The sequence below is a fragment of the Stenella coeruleoalba genome (assembly GCF_951394435.1).
Source record: "Stenella coeruleoalba genome assembly, contig: scaffold_76, whole genome shotgun sequence".
Classification (NCBI taxonomy): Eukaryota; Metazoa; Chordata; class Mammalia; order Artiodactyla; family Delphinidae; genus Stenella; species Stenella coeruleoalba.
In genome coordinates, this window is record NW_027646368.1 from 572,746 (window position 1) to 587,133 (window position 14,388).

The window sequence follows — 14,388 nt, forward strand, 5'->3', positions numbered from 1 at the left end:
AGGTAGAATACCTTAAACCTGGGTAGTTGAAACTCGTGGAATGGGTACCATGCAATATGACTTCAAAGGATCTTCATTTGCTCACTGAACCTCTCCAATCCTATCACTGCTGCGTTTATGCCCCTGTACACACGCTTGATTCTCTTTCGGAGACATAGCAATCCATAGGTTTTAAGATACTTACTAGTCAGGTACATTCTTAGGCGTTTAATATGGGGTGTTGAGTCCATTTCGTTGAGCAAGGAGTAGCTCTTGTCTATTCCATATTTGGCTTAAGGAACTTGATCTGTGCTCATTTCAATCTCTGGTTTTATACAGCACCCCAACTCACCTTTCCCCTTAAGCAAGCATAAGTTGGTTTTCTAAATTTGAGACCCTGTTCTGTTTTGGAATTCAGTTCCTGTGTAGCCAAGTTTACATTCCGTGTATTAGTGATATCTTATGATGTTTCTTTTTCTGTGTGACTTATTTCAGTTAGAATCATCGTACCTGAATCCACTCATTATGCTGCTATGGGCCTGATGACAGATTTCATTGCTGAGTGATACTGCATTGTACGTAAGTACCACAAGTTCTTTATCCATTTTGTACTTTCTGCAATATTGAAGTTGTACGGTAAACGAGGTTCTTGTAAACAGAGGCGTCCCAAACTTTGGGGTGGCTGTGTCTTTTTGATTTTAATTTCCCTAAGCTATAGGACCATAAGTGGCAGTGCCCTATGCTCTGTTGCTTTGTTTTTTAGATGTTTCAGGAAACACCATACACTTCTTCCGAGTGTCTGTAGGCAATTTACATCCTGCCCATCAGCATAACAAGGCTCCCAGTTCTCCATGGCCTGTCCTGCGTTTCTGGATTTTACACTTTTTTCAGATGGCCCTTTTGACCGGGGGGAAGTGAGACTTCATTGTAGTGCAGATTTCCTTTGCAAGTTTGCTTGATTGGCCAAAAAGGGCGTATGCGTTTTTTCCTGAATATATTCAGGAAAAAACCCATACGCCCTTTTTGGCCAAGTGCATCATTGTGGACGTTCTGCCTCTTTTCCTATGCTTTCAATGCAATTCCAGTCTACCTCCTGAAATCGGTTTCCTGCAATTCTGCCCCGCTTTCAAGTCCTCTTGGCAGCCTTACTTCAGTATATTTTTGGACGATAGCTGTCATTTATAACTCTGCAGGTTTGTGAATTACAGTGCCCCTGAGCTCCTTTCTTCAACTCACATTCTTGTGACCCGGCCGCAACACCGCAGGATGGCTTCAGGCCCTAATCTGGTTCCGGCACGGCACGCTGAGCCTTTGGTTAATTCCTCTTCCTGGTGGGAATTGAGAGTTAAATTTGCCCGTCCAGACACCTCCAGCTAGTCTCTCATTGGTTCTCCCTATTCCTGTTCATCTTCCGCAGAAATTGCAAACTGGGCCAAACAGGAGGTTAAAGGCGCTGACTCTCCAAGTGGGGAGAGTGTTAGTAAAGCATCTGGAATGTTGCACCCGAGTACCACGGGAGGAAAACTGAGACATATTTGAACACGTCTCCCGTTCACATGGTTGATCATACTCTGGGTTCCACATGCATGTTTTAGCTGAAGGAAGAATACCTTAAACCTGGAGAGTTGAGACCCGTGTAATGGGTACCATGCAATATGACTTCTAAGGGTCTTCATTTGCTCACCGAACCTCTCCAATCCTATCACTGCTGCGTTTATGCCCCTGTACACACGCTTGATTCTCTTTCGGAGACATAGCAATCCATAGGTTTTAAGATACTTACTAGTCAGGTACATTCTTAGGCGTTTAATATGGGGTGTTGAGTCCATTTCGTTGAGCAAGGAGTAGCTCTTGTCTATTCCATATTTGGATTAAGGAACTTTATCTGTACTCATTTCAATCTCTGGTTTTATGCAGCACCCCAACTCACCTTTACCCTTAAACAAGCATAAGTTTGTTTTCTAAATATGAGACCCTGTTCTGTTCTGTAATTCAGTTCCTTTGTAGCCAAGTTTACATTCCGTGTATTACTGATATAATATGATGTTTCTTTTTCTGTGTGACTTATTTCAGTTAGAATCATCATACCTGAATCCACTCAAGCGCTGCTAAGGGCCTGACGACATAGATTTCATTGCTGAGTGATATTGCTTTGTAAGTAAATACCACAACTTCTGTATCCATTTTTCACGTTCTGCGATGTTGAACTTGTACTGTAAACGAGGTTCTTGTAAACAGAGCCGTTCCAAACTTTGGGGTGGCTGTGTCTTTTTGATTTTAATTTCCCTAAGCTATAGGACCATAAGTGGAAGTGCCCTAGGCTGTGTTTCTTTGTTTTTTAGATGTTTCAGGGAACACCATACACTTCTCCCGAGTATCTGTTGGCAATTTACATCCCGCCCATCAGCATAACAAGGCTCCCAGTTCTCCATGGCCTGTCCTGCCTTTCTGGATTTTACACTTTTTTCAGATGGCCCTTTTGACCGGGGGGAAGTGAGACTTCATTGTAGTGCAGATTTCCTTTGCAAGCTTGCTTGGTTGGCCAAAAAGGGCGTATGCGTTTTATCCTGAATATATTCAGGAAAAAACGCATACGCCCTTTTTGGCCAAGTTCATCATTGTGGACGTTCTGCCTCTTTTCCTATGCTTTCAATGCAATTCCAGTCTACCTCCTGAAATCGGTTTCCTGCAATTCTGCCCCGCTTTCAAGTCCTCTTGGCAGCCTTACTTCAGTATATTTTTGGACGATAGCTGTCATTTATAACTCTGCAGGTTTGTGAATTACAGTGCCCCTGAGCTCCTTTCTTCAACTCGCTTTCTTGTGAGCTGGCCGCAACACCGCAGGATGGCTTCAGGCCCTAATCTGGTTCCGGCACGGCACGCTGAGCCTTTGGTTAATTCCTCTTCCTGGTGGGAAATGAGAGTTAAATTTGCCCGTCCAGACACCTCCAGCTAGTCCCTCATTGGTTCTCCCTATTCCTGTTCATCTTCCGCAGAAATTGCAAACTGGGCCAAACAGGAGGTTAAAGGGACTGACTCTCCAAGTGGGGAGAGTGTTAGTAAAGCGTCTGGAATGTTGCACCCGAGTACCAGGGGATGAAAACTGAGACGTATTTGAATACGTCTCCCATTCACATGGTTGATCATACTCTGGGTTCCACATGCATGTTTTAGCTGAAGGAAGAATACCTTAAACCTGGGTAGTTGACACCCGTGTAATGGGTACCATGCAATATGACTTCAAAGGGTCTTCATTTGCTCACCGAACCTCTCCTATCCTATCACTGCTGCGTTTATGCCCCTGTACACACGCTTGATTCTCTTTCGGAGACATAGCAATCCATAGGTTTTAAGATACTTACTAGTCAGGTACAGTCTTAGGCGTTTAATATGCGGTGTTGAGTCCATTTCGTTGAGCAAGGAGTAGCTCTTGTCTATTCCATATTTGGCTTAAGGAACTTTATCTGTGCTCATTTCAATCTCTGGTTTTATGCAGCACCCCAACTCACCTTTCCTCTTAAGCAAGCATAAGTTGGTTTTCTAAATTTGAGACCCTGTTCTGTGTTGGAATTCAGTTCCTGTGTAGCCAAGTTTACATTCCGTGTATTAGTGATATCTTATGATGTTTCTTTTTCTGTGTGACTTATTTCATTTAGAATCATCGTACCTGAATCCACTCATTATGCTGCTACGGGCCTGATGACATAGATTTCATTGCTGATTGATACTGCATTGTACGCAAGTACCACAACTTCTTTATCCATTTTTCACTTTCTGCGATGCTGATCTTGTACTGTAAACGAGGTTCTTGTAAACAGAGGCGTCCCAAACTTTGTGGTGGCTGTGTCTTTTTGATTTTAATTTCCCTAAGCTATAGGACCATAAGTGGAAGTGCCCTAGGCTCTGTTGCTTTGTGTTTTAGATGTTTCAGGAAACACCATACACTTCTCCCGAGTATCTGTTGGCAATTTACATCCCGCCCATCAGCATAACAAGGCTCCCAGTTCTCCATGGCCTGTCCTGCCTTTCTGGATTTTACACTTTTTTCAGATGGCCCTTTTGACCAGGGGGAAGTGAGACTTCATTGTAGTGCAGATTTCCTTTGCAAGTTTGCTTGGTTGGCCAAAAAGGGCGTATGCGTTTTTTCCTGAATATATTCAGGAAAAAACGCATACGCCCTTTTTGGCCAAGTGCATCATTGTGGACGTTCTGCCTCTTTTCCTATGCTTTCAATGCAATTCCAGTCTACCTCCTGAAATCGGTTTCCTGCAATTCTGCCCCGCTTTCAAGTCCTCTTGGCAGCCTTACTTCAGTCTATTTTTGGACGATAGCTGTCATTTATAACTCTGCAGGTTTGTGAATTACAGTGCCCCTGAGCTCCTTTCTTCAACTTGCTTTCTTGTGACCTGGCCGCAACACCGCAGGATGGCTTCAGGCCCTAATCTGGTTCCGGCACGGCACGCTGAGCCTTTGGTTAATTCCTCTTCCTGGTGGGAAATGAGAGTTAAATTTGCCCGTCCAGACACCTCCAGCTAGCCTCTAATTGGTTCTCGCTATTCCTGTTCATCTTCCGCAGAAATTGCAAACTGGGCCAAACAGGAGGTTAAAGGGACTGACTCTCCAGGTCGGGAGAGTGTTAGTAAAGCGTCTGGAATGTTGCACCCGAGTACCAGGGGGGGAAAACTGAGACATTTGAACATGTCTCCCGTTCACATGGTTGATCATACTCTGGGTTCCACATGCATGTTTTAGCTGAAGGAAGAATACCTTAAACCTGGAGAGTTGAGACCCGTGTAAAGGGTACCATGCAACATGACTTCAAAGGGTCTTCATTTGCTCACCGAACATCTCCAATCCTATCACTGCTGCGTTTATGCCCCTGTACACATGCTTGATTCTCTTTCGGAGACATAGCAATCCATAGGTTTTAAGATACTTACAAGTCAGGTACATTCTTAGGCGTTTAATATGCGGTGTTGAGTCCATTTCATTGAGCAAGGAGTAGCTCTTGTCTATTCCATATTTGGCTTAAGGAACTTTATCTGTGCTCATTTCAATCTCTGATTTTATGCAGCACCCCAACTCACCTTTACCCTTAAGCAAGCATAAGTTGTTTTTCTAAATTAGAGACCCTGTTCTGTTCTGTAATTCAGTTCCTGTGTAGCCAAGTTTACATTCCGTGTATTACTGATATCTTATGATGTTTCTTTTTCTGTGTGACTTATTTCAGTTAGAATCATCATACCTGAATCCACTCATTGTGCTGCTAAGGGCCTGATGACACAGATTTCATTGCTGAGTGATATTGCTTTGTAAGTAAATACCACAAGTTCTTTATCCATTTTTCACTTTCTGCGATGTTGAAATTGTACTGTAATCGAGGTTCTTGTAAACAGAGCCTTTCGAAACTTTGGGGTGGCTGTGTCTTTTTGATTTTAAATTCCCTAAGCTATAGGACCATAAGTGGAAGTGCCCTAGGCTCTGTTGCTTTGTTTTTTAGATGTTTCAGGAAACACCATACACTTCTCCCGAGTGGTTGTTGGCAATTTACATCCCGCCCTTCAGCATAACAAGGCTCCCAGTTCTCCATGGCCTGTCCTGCCTTTCTGGATTTTACACTTTTTTCAGATGGTCCTTTTGACCGGGGGGAAGTGAGACTTCATTGTAGTGCAGATTTCCTTTGCAAGCTTGCTTGGTTGGCCAAAAAGGGCGTATGCGTTTTTTCCTGAATATATTCAGGAAAAAACGCATACGCCCTTTTTGGCCAAGTGCATCATTGTGGACGTTCTGCCTCTTTTCCTATGCTTTCAATGCAATTCCAGTCTACCTCCTGAAATCGGTTTCCTGCAATTCTGCCCCGCTTTCAAGTCCTCTTGGCAGCCTTACTTCAGTCTATTTTTGGACGATAGCTGTCATTTATAACTCTGCAGGTTTGTGAATTACAGTGCCCCTGAGCTCCTTTCTTCAACTCGCTTTCTTTTGAGCTGGCCGCAACACCGCAGGATGGCTTCAGGCCCTAATCTTGTTCCGGCACGACACACAGAGCCTTTGGTTATTTCCTCTTCCTGGTGGGAAATGAGAGTTAAATTTGCCCGTCCAGACACCTCCAGCTAGTCTCTCATTCGTTTTCGCTATTCCTGTTCATCTTCCGCAGAAATTGCAAACTGGGCCAAACAGGACGTTAAAGGCGCTGACTCTCCAAGTGTGGAGAGTGTTAGTAAAGCGTCTGGAATGTTGCACCCGAGTACCAGGGGAGGAAAACTGAGACATATTTGAACACGTCTCCTGTTCACATGGTTGATCATACTTGGGTTCCACATGCATGTTTCAGCTGAAGGAAGAATACCTTAAACCTGGAGAGTTGAGACCCGTGTAATGGGTACCATGCAATATGACTTCAAAGGGTCTTCATTTGCTCACCGTACCTCTCCAATCCTATCACTGCTGCGTTTATGCCCCTGTACACATTCTTGATTCTCTTTTGGAGACATAGCAATCCATAGGTTTTAAGATACTTACTAGTCAGGTACATTCTTAGGCGTTTAATATGCGGTGTTGAGTCCATTTCGTTGAGCAAGGAGTAGCTCTTGTCTATTCCATATTTGACTTAAGGAACTTTATCTGTGCTCATTTCAATCTCTGGTTTTATGCAGCACCCCAACTCACCTTTACCCTTAAGCAAGCATAAGTTGGTTTTCTAAATTTGAGACCCTGTTCTGCTCTGTAATTCAGTTCCTGTGTAGCCAAGTTTTCATTCAGTGTATTACTGATATCTTATGATGTTTCTTTTTCTGTGTGACTTATTTCAGTTAGAATCATCATACCTGAATCCACTCATTATGCTGCTAAGGGCCTGATGACATAGATTTCATTGCTGAGTGATATTGTTTGTAAGTAAATACCACAACTTCTTTATCCATTTTTCAATTTCTGCGATGTTGAACTTGTACTGTAAACGAGGTTCTTGTAAACAGAGCCATTCCAAACTTTGGGGTGGCTGTGTCTTTTTGATTTTAATTTCCCTAAGCTATAGGACCATAAGTGGAAGTGCCCTAGGTTCTGTTGCTTTGTCTTTTAGATGTTTCAGGAAACACCATACACTTCTCCCGAGTGGTTGTTGGCAATTTACATCCCACCCATCAGCATAACAAGGCTCCCAGTTCTCCATGGCCTGTCCTGCCTTTCTGGATTTTACACTTTTTTCAGATGGCCCTTTTGACCGTGGGGAAGTGAGACTTCATTGTAGTGCAGATTTCCTTTGCAAGCTTGCTTGGTTGGCCAAAAAGGGCGTATGCGTTTTTTCCTGAATATATTCAGGAAAAAACGCATACGCCCTTTTTGGCCAGGTTCATCATTGTGGACGTTCTGCCTCTTTTCCTATGCTTTCAATGCAATTCCAGTCTACCTCCTGAAATCGGTTTCCTGCAATTCTGCCCCGCTTTCAAGTCCTCTTGGCAGCCTTACTTCAGTCTATTTTTGGACGATAGCTGTCATTTATAACTCTGCAGGTTTGTGAATTACAGTGCCCCTGAGCTCCTTTCTTCAACTCGCTTTCTTGTGACCTGGCCGCAACACCGCAGGATGGCTTCAGGCCCTAATCTTGTTCTGGCCCGGCATGCTGAGCCTTTGGTTAATTCCTCTTCCTGGTGGGAAATGAGAGTTAAATTTGCCCGTCCAGACACCTCCAGCTAGCCTCTCATTGGTTCTCGCTATTCCTGTTCATCTACCGGAGAAATTGCAAACTGGGCCAAACAGGAAGTTAAAGGGACTGACTCTCCAAGTCGGGAGAGTGTTAGTAAAGCGTCTGGAATGTTGCACCCGAGTACCAGGGGAGGAAAATGAGACATATTTGAACATGTCTCCCGTTCACCTGGTTGATCATACTCTGGGTTCCACATGCATGTTTTAGCTGAAGGAAGAATACCTTAAACCTGGAGAGTTGAGACCCGTGTAATGGGTACCATGCAATATGACTTCAAAGGGTCTTCATTTGCTCACCGAACCTCTCCAATCCTATCACTGCTGCGTTTATGCCCCTGTACACACGCTTGATTCTCTTTTGGAGAGATAGCAATCCATAGGTTTTAAGATACTTACTAGTCAGGTACATTCTTAGGCGTTTAATATGGGGTTTTGAGTCCATTTCGTTGAGCAAGGAGTAGCTCTTGTCTATTCCATATTTGGCTTAAGGAACTTTATCTGTGCTCATTTCAATCTCTGATTTTATGCAGCACCCCAACTCACCTTTCCCCTTAAGCAAGCATAAGTTGGTTTTCTAAATTTGAGACCCTGTTCTGTTCTGTAATTCAGTTCCTGTGTAGCTAAGTTTACATTCCGTGTATTACTGATATCTTATGATGTTTCTTTTTCTGTGTGACTTATTTCAGTTAGAATCATCATACCTGAATCCACTCATTGTGCTGCTAAGGGCCTGATGACACAGATTTCATTGCTGAGTGATATTGCTTTGTAAGTAAATACCACAACTTCTTTATCCATTTTTCACTTTCTGCGATGTTGAACTTGTACTGTAAACGAGGTTCTTGTAAACAGAGCCGTTCCAAACTTTGGGGTGGCTGTGTCTTTTTGATTTTAATTTCCCTAAGCTATAGGACCATAAGTGGAAGTGCCCTAGGTTCTGTTGCTTTGTTTTTTAGATGTTTCAGGAAACACCATACACTTCTCCCGAGTGTCTGTTGGCAATTTACATCCCGCCCATCAGCATAACAAGGCTCCCAGTTCTCCATGGCCTGTCCTGCCTTTCTGGATTTTACACTTTTTTCAGATGGCCCTTTTGACCGGGGGGAAGTGAGACTTCATTGTAGTGCAGATTTCCTTTGCAAGCTTGCTTGGTTGGCCAAAAAGGGCGTATGCGTTTTTTCCTGAATATATTCAGGAAAAAACGCATACGCCCTTTTTGGCCAAGTGCATCATTGTGGACGTTCTGCCTCTTTTCCTATGCTTTCAATGCAATTCCAGTCTACCTCCTGAAATCGGTTTCCTGCAATTCTGCCCCGCTTTCAAGTCCTCTTGGCAGCCTTACTTCAGTATATTTTTGGACGATAGCTGTCATTTATAACTCTGCAGGTTTGTGAATTACAGTGCCCCTGAGACTCCTTTCTTCAACTCGCCTTCTTGTGACCTGGCCGCAACACCGCAGAATGGCTTCAGGCCCTAATCTGGTTCTGGCACGGCACGCTGAGCCTTTGGTTAATTCCTCTTCCTGGTGGGAAATGAGAGTTAAATTTGCCCGTCCAGACACCTCCAGCTAGCCTCTCATTGGTTCTCGCTATTCCTGTTCATCTTCCGCAGAAATTGCAAACTGGGCCAAACAGGAGGTTAAAGGCACTGACTCTCCAAGTTGGGAGAGTGTTAGTAAAGCGTCTGGAATGTTGCACCCGAGTACCAGGGTACGAAAACTGAGACATATTTGAACACGTCTCCCGATCACATGGTTGATCATACTCTAGGTTCCACATGCATGTTTTAGCTGAAGGAAGAATACCTTAAACCTGGGTAGTTGAAACCCGTGGAATGGGTACCATGCAATATGACTTCAAAGGGTCTTCATTTACTCACCAAACCTCTCCAATCCTATCACTGCTGCGTTTATGCCCCTGTACACATGCTTGATTCTCTTTCGGAGACATAGCAATCCATAGGTTTTAAGATACTTACTACTCAGGTACATTCTTAGGCGTTTAATATGCGGTGTTGAGTCCATTTCGTTGAGCAAGGAGTAGCTCTTGTCTATTCCATATTTGGCTTAAGGAACTTGATCTGTGCTCATTTCAATCTCTGGTTTTATGCAGCACCCCAACTCACCTTTCCCCTTAAGCAAGCATAAGTTGGTTTTCTACATTTGAGACCCTGTTCTGTTTTGTAATTCAGTTCCTCTGTAGCCAAGTTTACATACCGTGTAGAAGTGATATCTTATGATGTTTCTTTTTCTCTGTGACTTATTTCACTTAGAATCATCGTACCTGAATCCACTCATTATGCTGCTACGGGCCTGATGACATAGATTTCATTGCTGAGTGATATTGCATTGTACGTAAGTAGCACAACTTCTTTATCCATTTTTCGCTTTCTGTGATATTGAACTTGTACCGTAAACGAGGTTCTTGTAAACAGAGCCGTCCCAAACTTTGGGGTGGCTGTGTCTTTTTGATTTTAATTTCCTTAAGCTATAGGACCATAAGTGGAAGTGCCCTAGGCTCTGTTGCTTTGTTTTTTAGATGTTTCAGGAAACACCATACTCTTCTCCAGAGTGGCTGTTGGCAATTTACATGCCGCCCATCAGCATAACAAGGCTCCCAGTTCTCCATGGCCTGTCCTGCCTTTCTGGATTTTACACTTTTTTCAGATGGCCCTTTTGACCGCGGGGCAGTGAGACTTCATTGTAGTGCAGATTTCCTTTGCAAGCTTGCTTGGTTGGCCAAATAGGGCATATGCGCTTTTTCCTGAATAAATTTAGAAAAAACGCATACGTCCTTTTTGGCCAAGTGCCTCCTTGTGGACGTTCTGCCTCTTTTCCTATGCTTTAAATGCAATTCCAGTCTACCTCCTGAAATCAGTTTCCTGCAATTCTGCCCCGCTTTCAAGTCCTCTTGGGAGGCTTACTTCAACATATTTTTGGACGATAGCTTTCATTTATAACTCTGCAGGTTTGTGAATAACAGTGCCCCTGAGCTCCTTTCTTCAACTCGCTTTCTTGTGAGATGGCCGCAAAACCGCAGGATTGCTTCAGGCCCTAGTGTGGTTCCAGCACGGCACACTGAGCCTTTGGTTAATTCCTCTTCCTGTTGGGAAATGAGAGTTAAATTTGCCCGTCCAGACACCTCCAGCTAGTCTCTCATTGGTTCTCCTTATTCCTGTTCATCTTACGCAGAAATTGCAAACTGGGCCAAACAGGAGGTTAAAGGCACTGACTCTCCAAGTGGGTAGAGTGTTAGTAAAGCATCTGGAATGTTGCACCCGAGTACCAGGGGACAAAAACTGAGGCACATTTGAACACGTTTCCCGATCACACGGTGGATCATACTCTGGGTTCCACATGCATGTTTTAGCTGAAGGAAGAATCCCTTAAACCTGGAGAGTTGAGACCCATGGAATGGGTACCATGCAAAATGACTTCAAAGGGTCTGCATTTGCTCACCCAACCTCACCAATCCTATCACTGCTGCGTTTATGCCACTGTACACACACTTGATTCTCTTTTGGAGACATATAAATCCATAGGTTTTAAGATTCTTACTAGTCAGGTATATTCTTAGGCGTTTAATATGGGGTGTTGAGTCCACTTTGTTGAGCAAGGAGTAGCTCTTGTCTATTACATATTTGGCTTATGGAACGATATCTGTGCTAATTTCAATCTCTGGTTTTATGGAGCACCCCAACTCACCTTTCCCCTTAAGCAAGCATAAGTTGGTTTTCTGAACTTGAGACCCTGTTCCGTTTTGTAATTCAGTTCATGTATAGCCAAGTTTACATTCCATGCATTAGTGATATCTTATGATGTTTCTTTTTCTGTGTGACTTATTTCACTTAGAATCATCGTGCCTCAATCCACTGATTATGCTGCTACAGGCTTGGTGCCACAGATTTCATTGCTGAGTGGTATTCCGTTGTACGTAAGTACCGCAACTTCTTTATCAATTTTTTGTTCTCTGGAATTTTTAACTTGTACTGTAGAAGAGGTTCCTATAAACAGAGCCGTCCCAAATTTTGGGGTGTCTGTGTCTTTTTTATTTTAATTTCCCTAAGCTATAGTACCATAAATGGAAATGCCCTAGACTCTGTTGCTTTGTTTTTCAGATGTATCAGGAAACACCATACACTTCTCCAGAGTGGCTGTTGGCAATTTACATCCCGCCCATCAGCATAACAATGTTCCTTTTTCCCCATGGCCTGTCTTGTCTTTCTGGATTTTACACTTTTCTCAGATGGCCCTTTAGACCGGGGGGAAGTGACACTTCATAGTAGTTCGGATTTCCATTGCAAGCTTGCTTGGTTTGCCAAAAAGGGCGTATGTGTTTTTTCCTGAATATATTCAGGAAAAAACTCATACGCCCTTTTTTGCCAAGTGCATCATTGTCGATGTTCTGCCTCTTTTCCTATGCTTTAAATGCAAATCCAGTCTACCTCCTGAAATCGGTTTCCTGAAATTCTGCCCCGCTTTCAAGTCCTCTTCGCAGCCTTACTTCAATATATTTTCGTACGATAGCTGTCATTTATAACTCTGCAGGATTGTGAATTACAGTGCCCCTGAGCTCCTTTCTTCAACTTTCTTTCTTTCTTTCTTTCTCGCTTTCTTGTGAGCTGGCCGCAAACCCGCAAGACTGCTTCAGGCCCTAATCTGCTTCTGGCAGGGCACGCTGAGCCTTTGGTTAATTCCTCTTCCTTGTGGGAAATGAGTGTTAAAAATGCCCGTCCAGACACCTACCTCACTCTCAACCCCTTGGTGATGTGGGTCCTCTGGTTTGTGGCCACCTTTGCTGGGTACCTCACCTTTCGATGATGTGGCCCCACTAGTGTGAGGACACTCCTGCCTGGTTCTCATCCACGTGGTTATGTGGACCCCCTGGTGAGAGTCTGTTCCTGGCTGTGTTCCTCACCCTTCTGTGAGGGAGACCCTCTGCTGATAGGTCACTCCTGCATGGCTGGCACACATTGCCTTGGTGAAGTCAGCCGTGTGGTGGCAGTTGGAGCGTGCTGGGAATCTCCTCCCCCCGGTGATGAGGGCCCTCTTGCGTCAGGCCCTAACTGCTGGGCTCACCAACTTTTCTTAGTGAGCCCAGTGATGCTTTGGCACTCCTCTTAGGATCCCATCTCCATGGGGATGTGGGCCTTCTGCTCTGAGGTCCCAACGGCTGGGTTGTTCACATTTTCATGATGTGGGCTCTCTGGTGTTAGTTCACAGAGGCCTGGATCCCATAGCCTCTGTGCTCTTGGCTGCCTGCTGGGAGGTTCCAACTGCTCGATTCCTCAACTTTTGTATTCTATGGGTCCTGTGTTGTGATGCTCCTCCTGCCTGCCTCACTCGCAACCCCTTCGTGATGTGGGTCTTCTGGTTTGAGGCCACATGTGCTGGGTTCCGCAACTTTCAATGATGTGGCCCCACTGGTGTGAGGACACTCCTGCCTGGTTCCCATCCCCTTGGTGATGTGGGCCTTCTGGTGACAGTCTTATCCTGGCTAGGTTCCTCACTCTTCTGTGAGGTAGGCCCTCTGCTGTGAGGTCAATCCTGCCTGACTTGCACACATCACCTTGGCGACGTGGACCCTCTGTTGGCACATGGAACCTGCTAGGAGCCTCCTGCCCTCGGTGATGATGGCCCTCTAGCATCAGGCCCTAACTGATGGGCTCCCCACGTTTTCTGATGTGAGCCCAGTGATGCCAGGACACTCCTGTCAGGTTCCCATCCCCATGGGGATGTGGGCTTTCTGCTCTGAGGTCCCAACGCCTGGGTTGCTCACAGTTTCATGATGTGGGCTCTCTGGTGTTAGTTCACTCCTGCCTGCATCCCATAGCTTCTGTGCTCTCGGCCACCTGCTGGGAAGTTCCAAATGCTGGATTCCTCACCTTTTTTATTCTTTGGGCCCTCTGTTTTTAGGCTACTCCTACCTGCCTCACTCCCATCCCCTTTGTGATGTATGTCCTCTGATATGAGGTCACATGTGCTGGGTTCCTCACCTTTCGATGATGTCGCCCCACTGGTGGGAGGACAGTCCCAACTGGTTCCCATCCCCTTGGTGTTGTGGGCCCTCTGGCGAGAGTCTCATCCTGCCTCGGTTCCTCACCCTTCTGTGAGATAGGCCCTCTGCTGTGAGGTCACTGCTGTCTGGCTGGCGCATGCTACCTTGTAGACGTGGGCCCTCTGTTGGCAGTTGGAACCTGCTGGGAGTCTCCTCCCCTCAGTTATGAGGGCCCCCTGGCGTCAGGCCCTAACTGCTGGGCTCCTAACATTTTCTGATATGTGCTAAGTGGTGCGAAGCCACTCCTGCCTGGATCCCATCCCAATGGGGATGTGGGCCTTCTGTTCTGAGGTCCCAATGGCTGGGCTGCTCACAGGTTCATGATGTGGGCCCTCTGCTGTGAGTTCACTGTGGCCTGGATCCCATAGCCTCGGTGCTCTGGGCCACTTGCTGGGAGGTTCCAACTGCTGGATTCCTCAACTTTTATATTCTATGGACCCTGTGTTTTGAGGCCGGTCCTGCCAGCCTCATTCCGAGCCCCTTGGTGATGTGGTTCCTCTGGTTTGAGGCTACATGTGCTGGGATCCTCACCTTTCGATGATGTTGTCCCACTGGTGTGGGGACACTCCTGTCTGGTTCCCATCCCCTTGGTGATGTGGGCCCTCTGGTGAGAGTCTGATCCTGGCTGTGTTCCTCACCCTTCTGTGAGGTG

The 14,388-nt window shown here is 45.3% G+C and overlaps 1 long non-coding RNA gene across 8 annotated transcripts in view; it reads left to right on the forward strand.

Moving 5' to 3' along the window:
* LOC307181149 overlaps positions 1–14,388 on the forward strand; it is a 589,424-nt gene that overhangs the window by 531,543 nt on the left and 43,493 nt on the right. For 7 of the 8 annotated variants that reach the window (XR_013826021.1, XR_013826022.1, XR_013826024.1 and 4 more), the window contains exon 4: positions 9,952–10,033. This is a non-coding gene — a long non-coding RNA (uncharacterized lncRNA). Of the gene's footprint in view, positions 1–6,792; positions 6,834–9,951; positions 10,034–14,388 lie in introns of those variants that run through there. The other variant, XR_013826023.1, reaches the window with a different exon arrangement.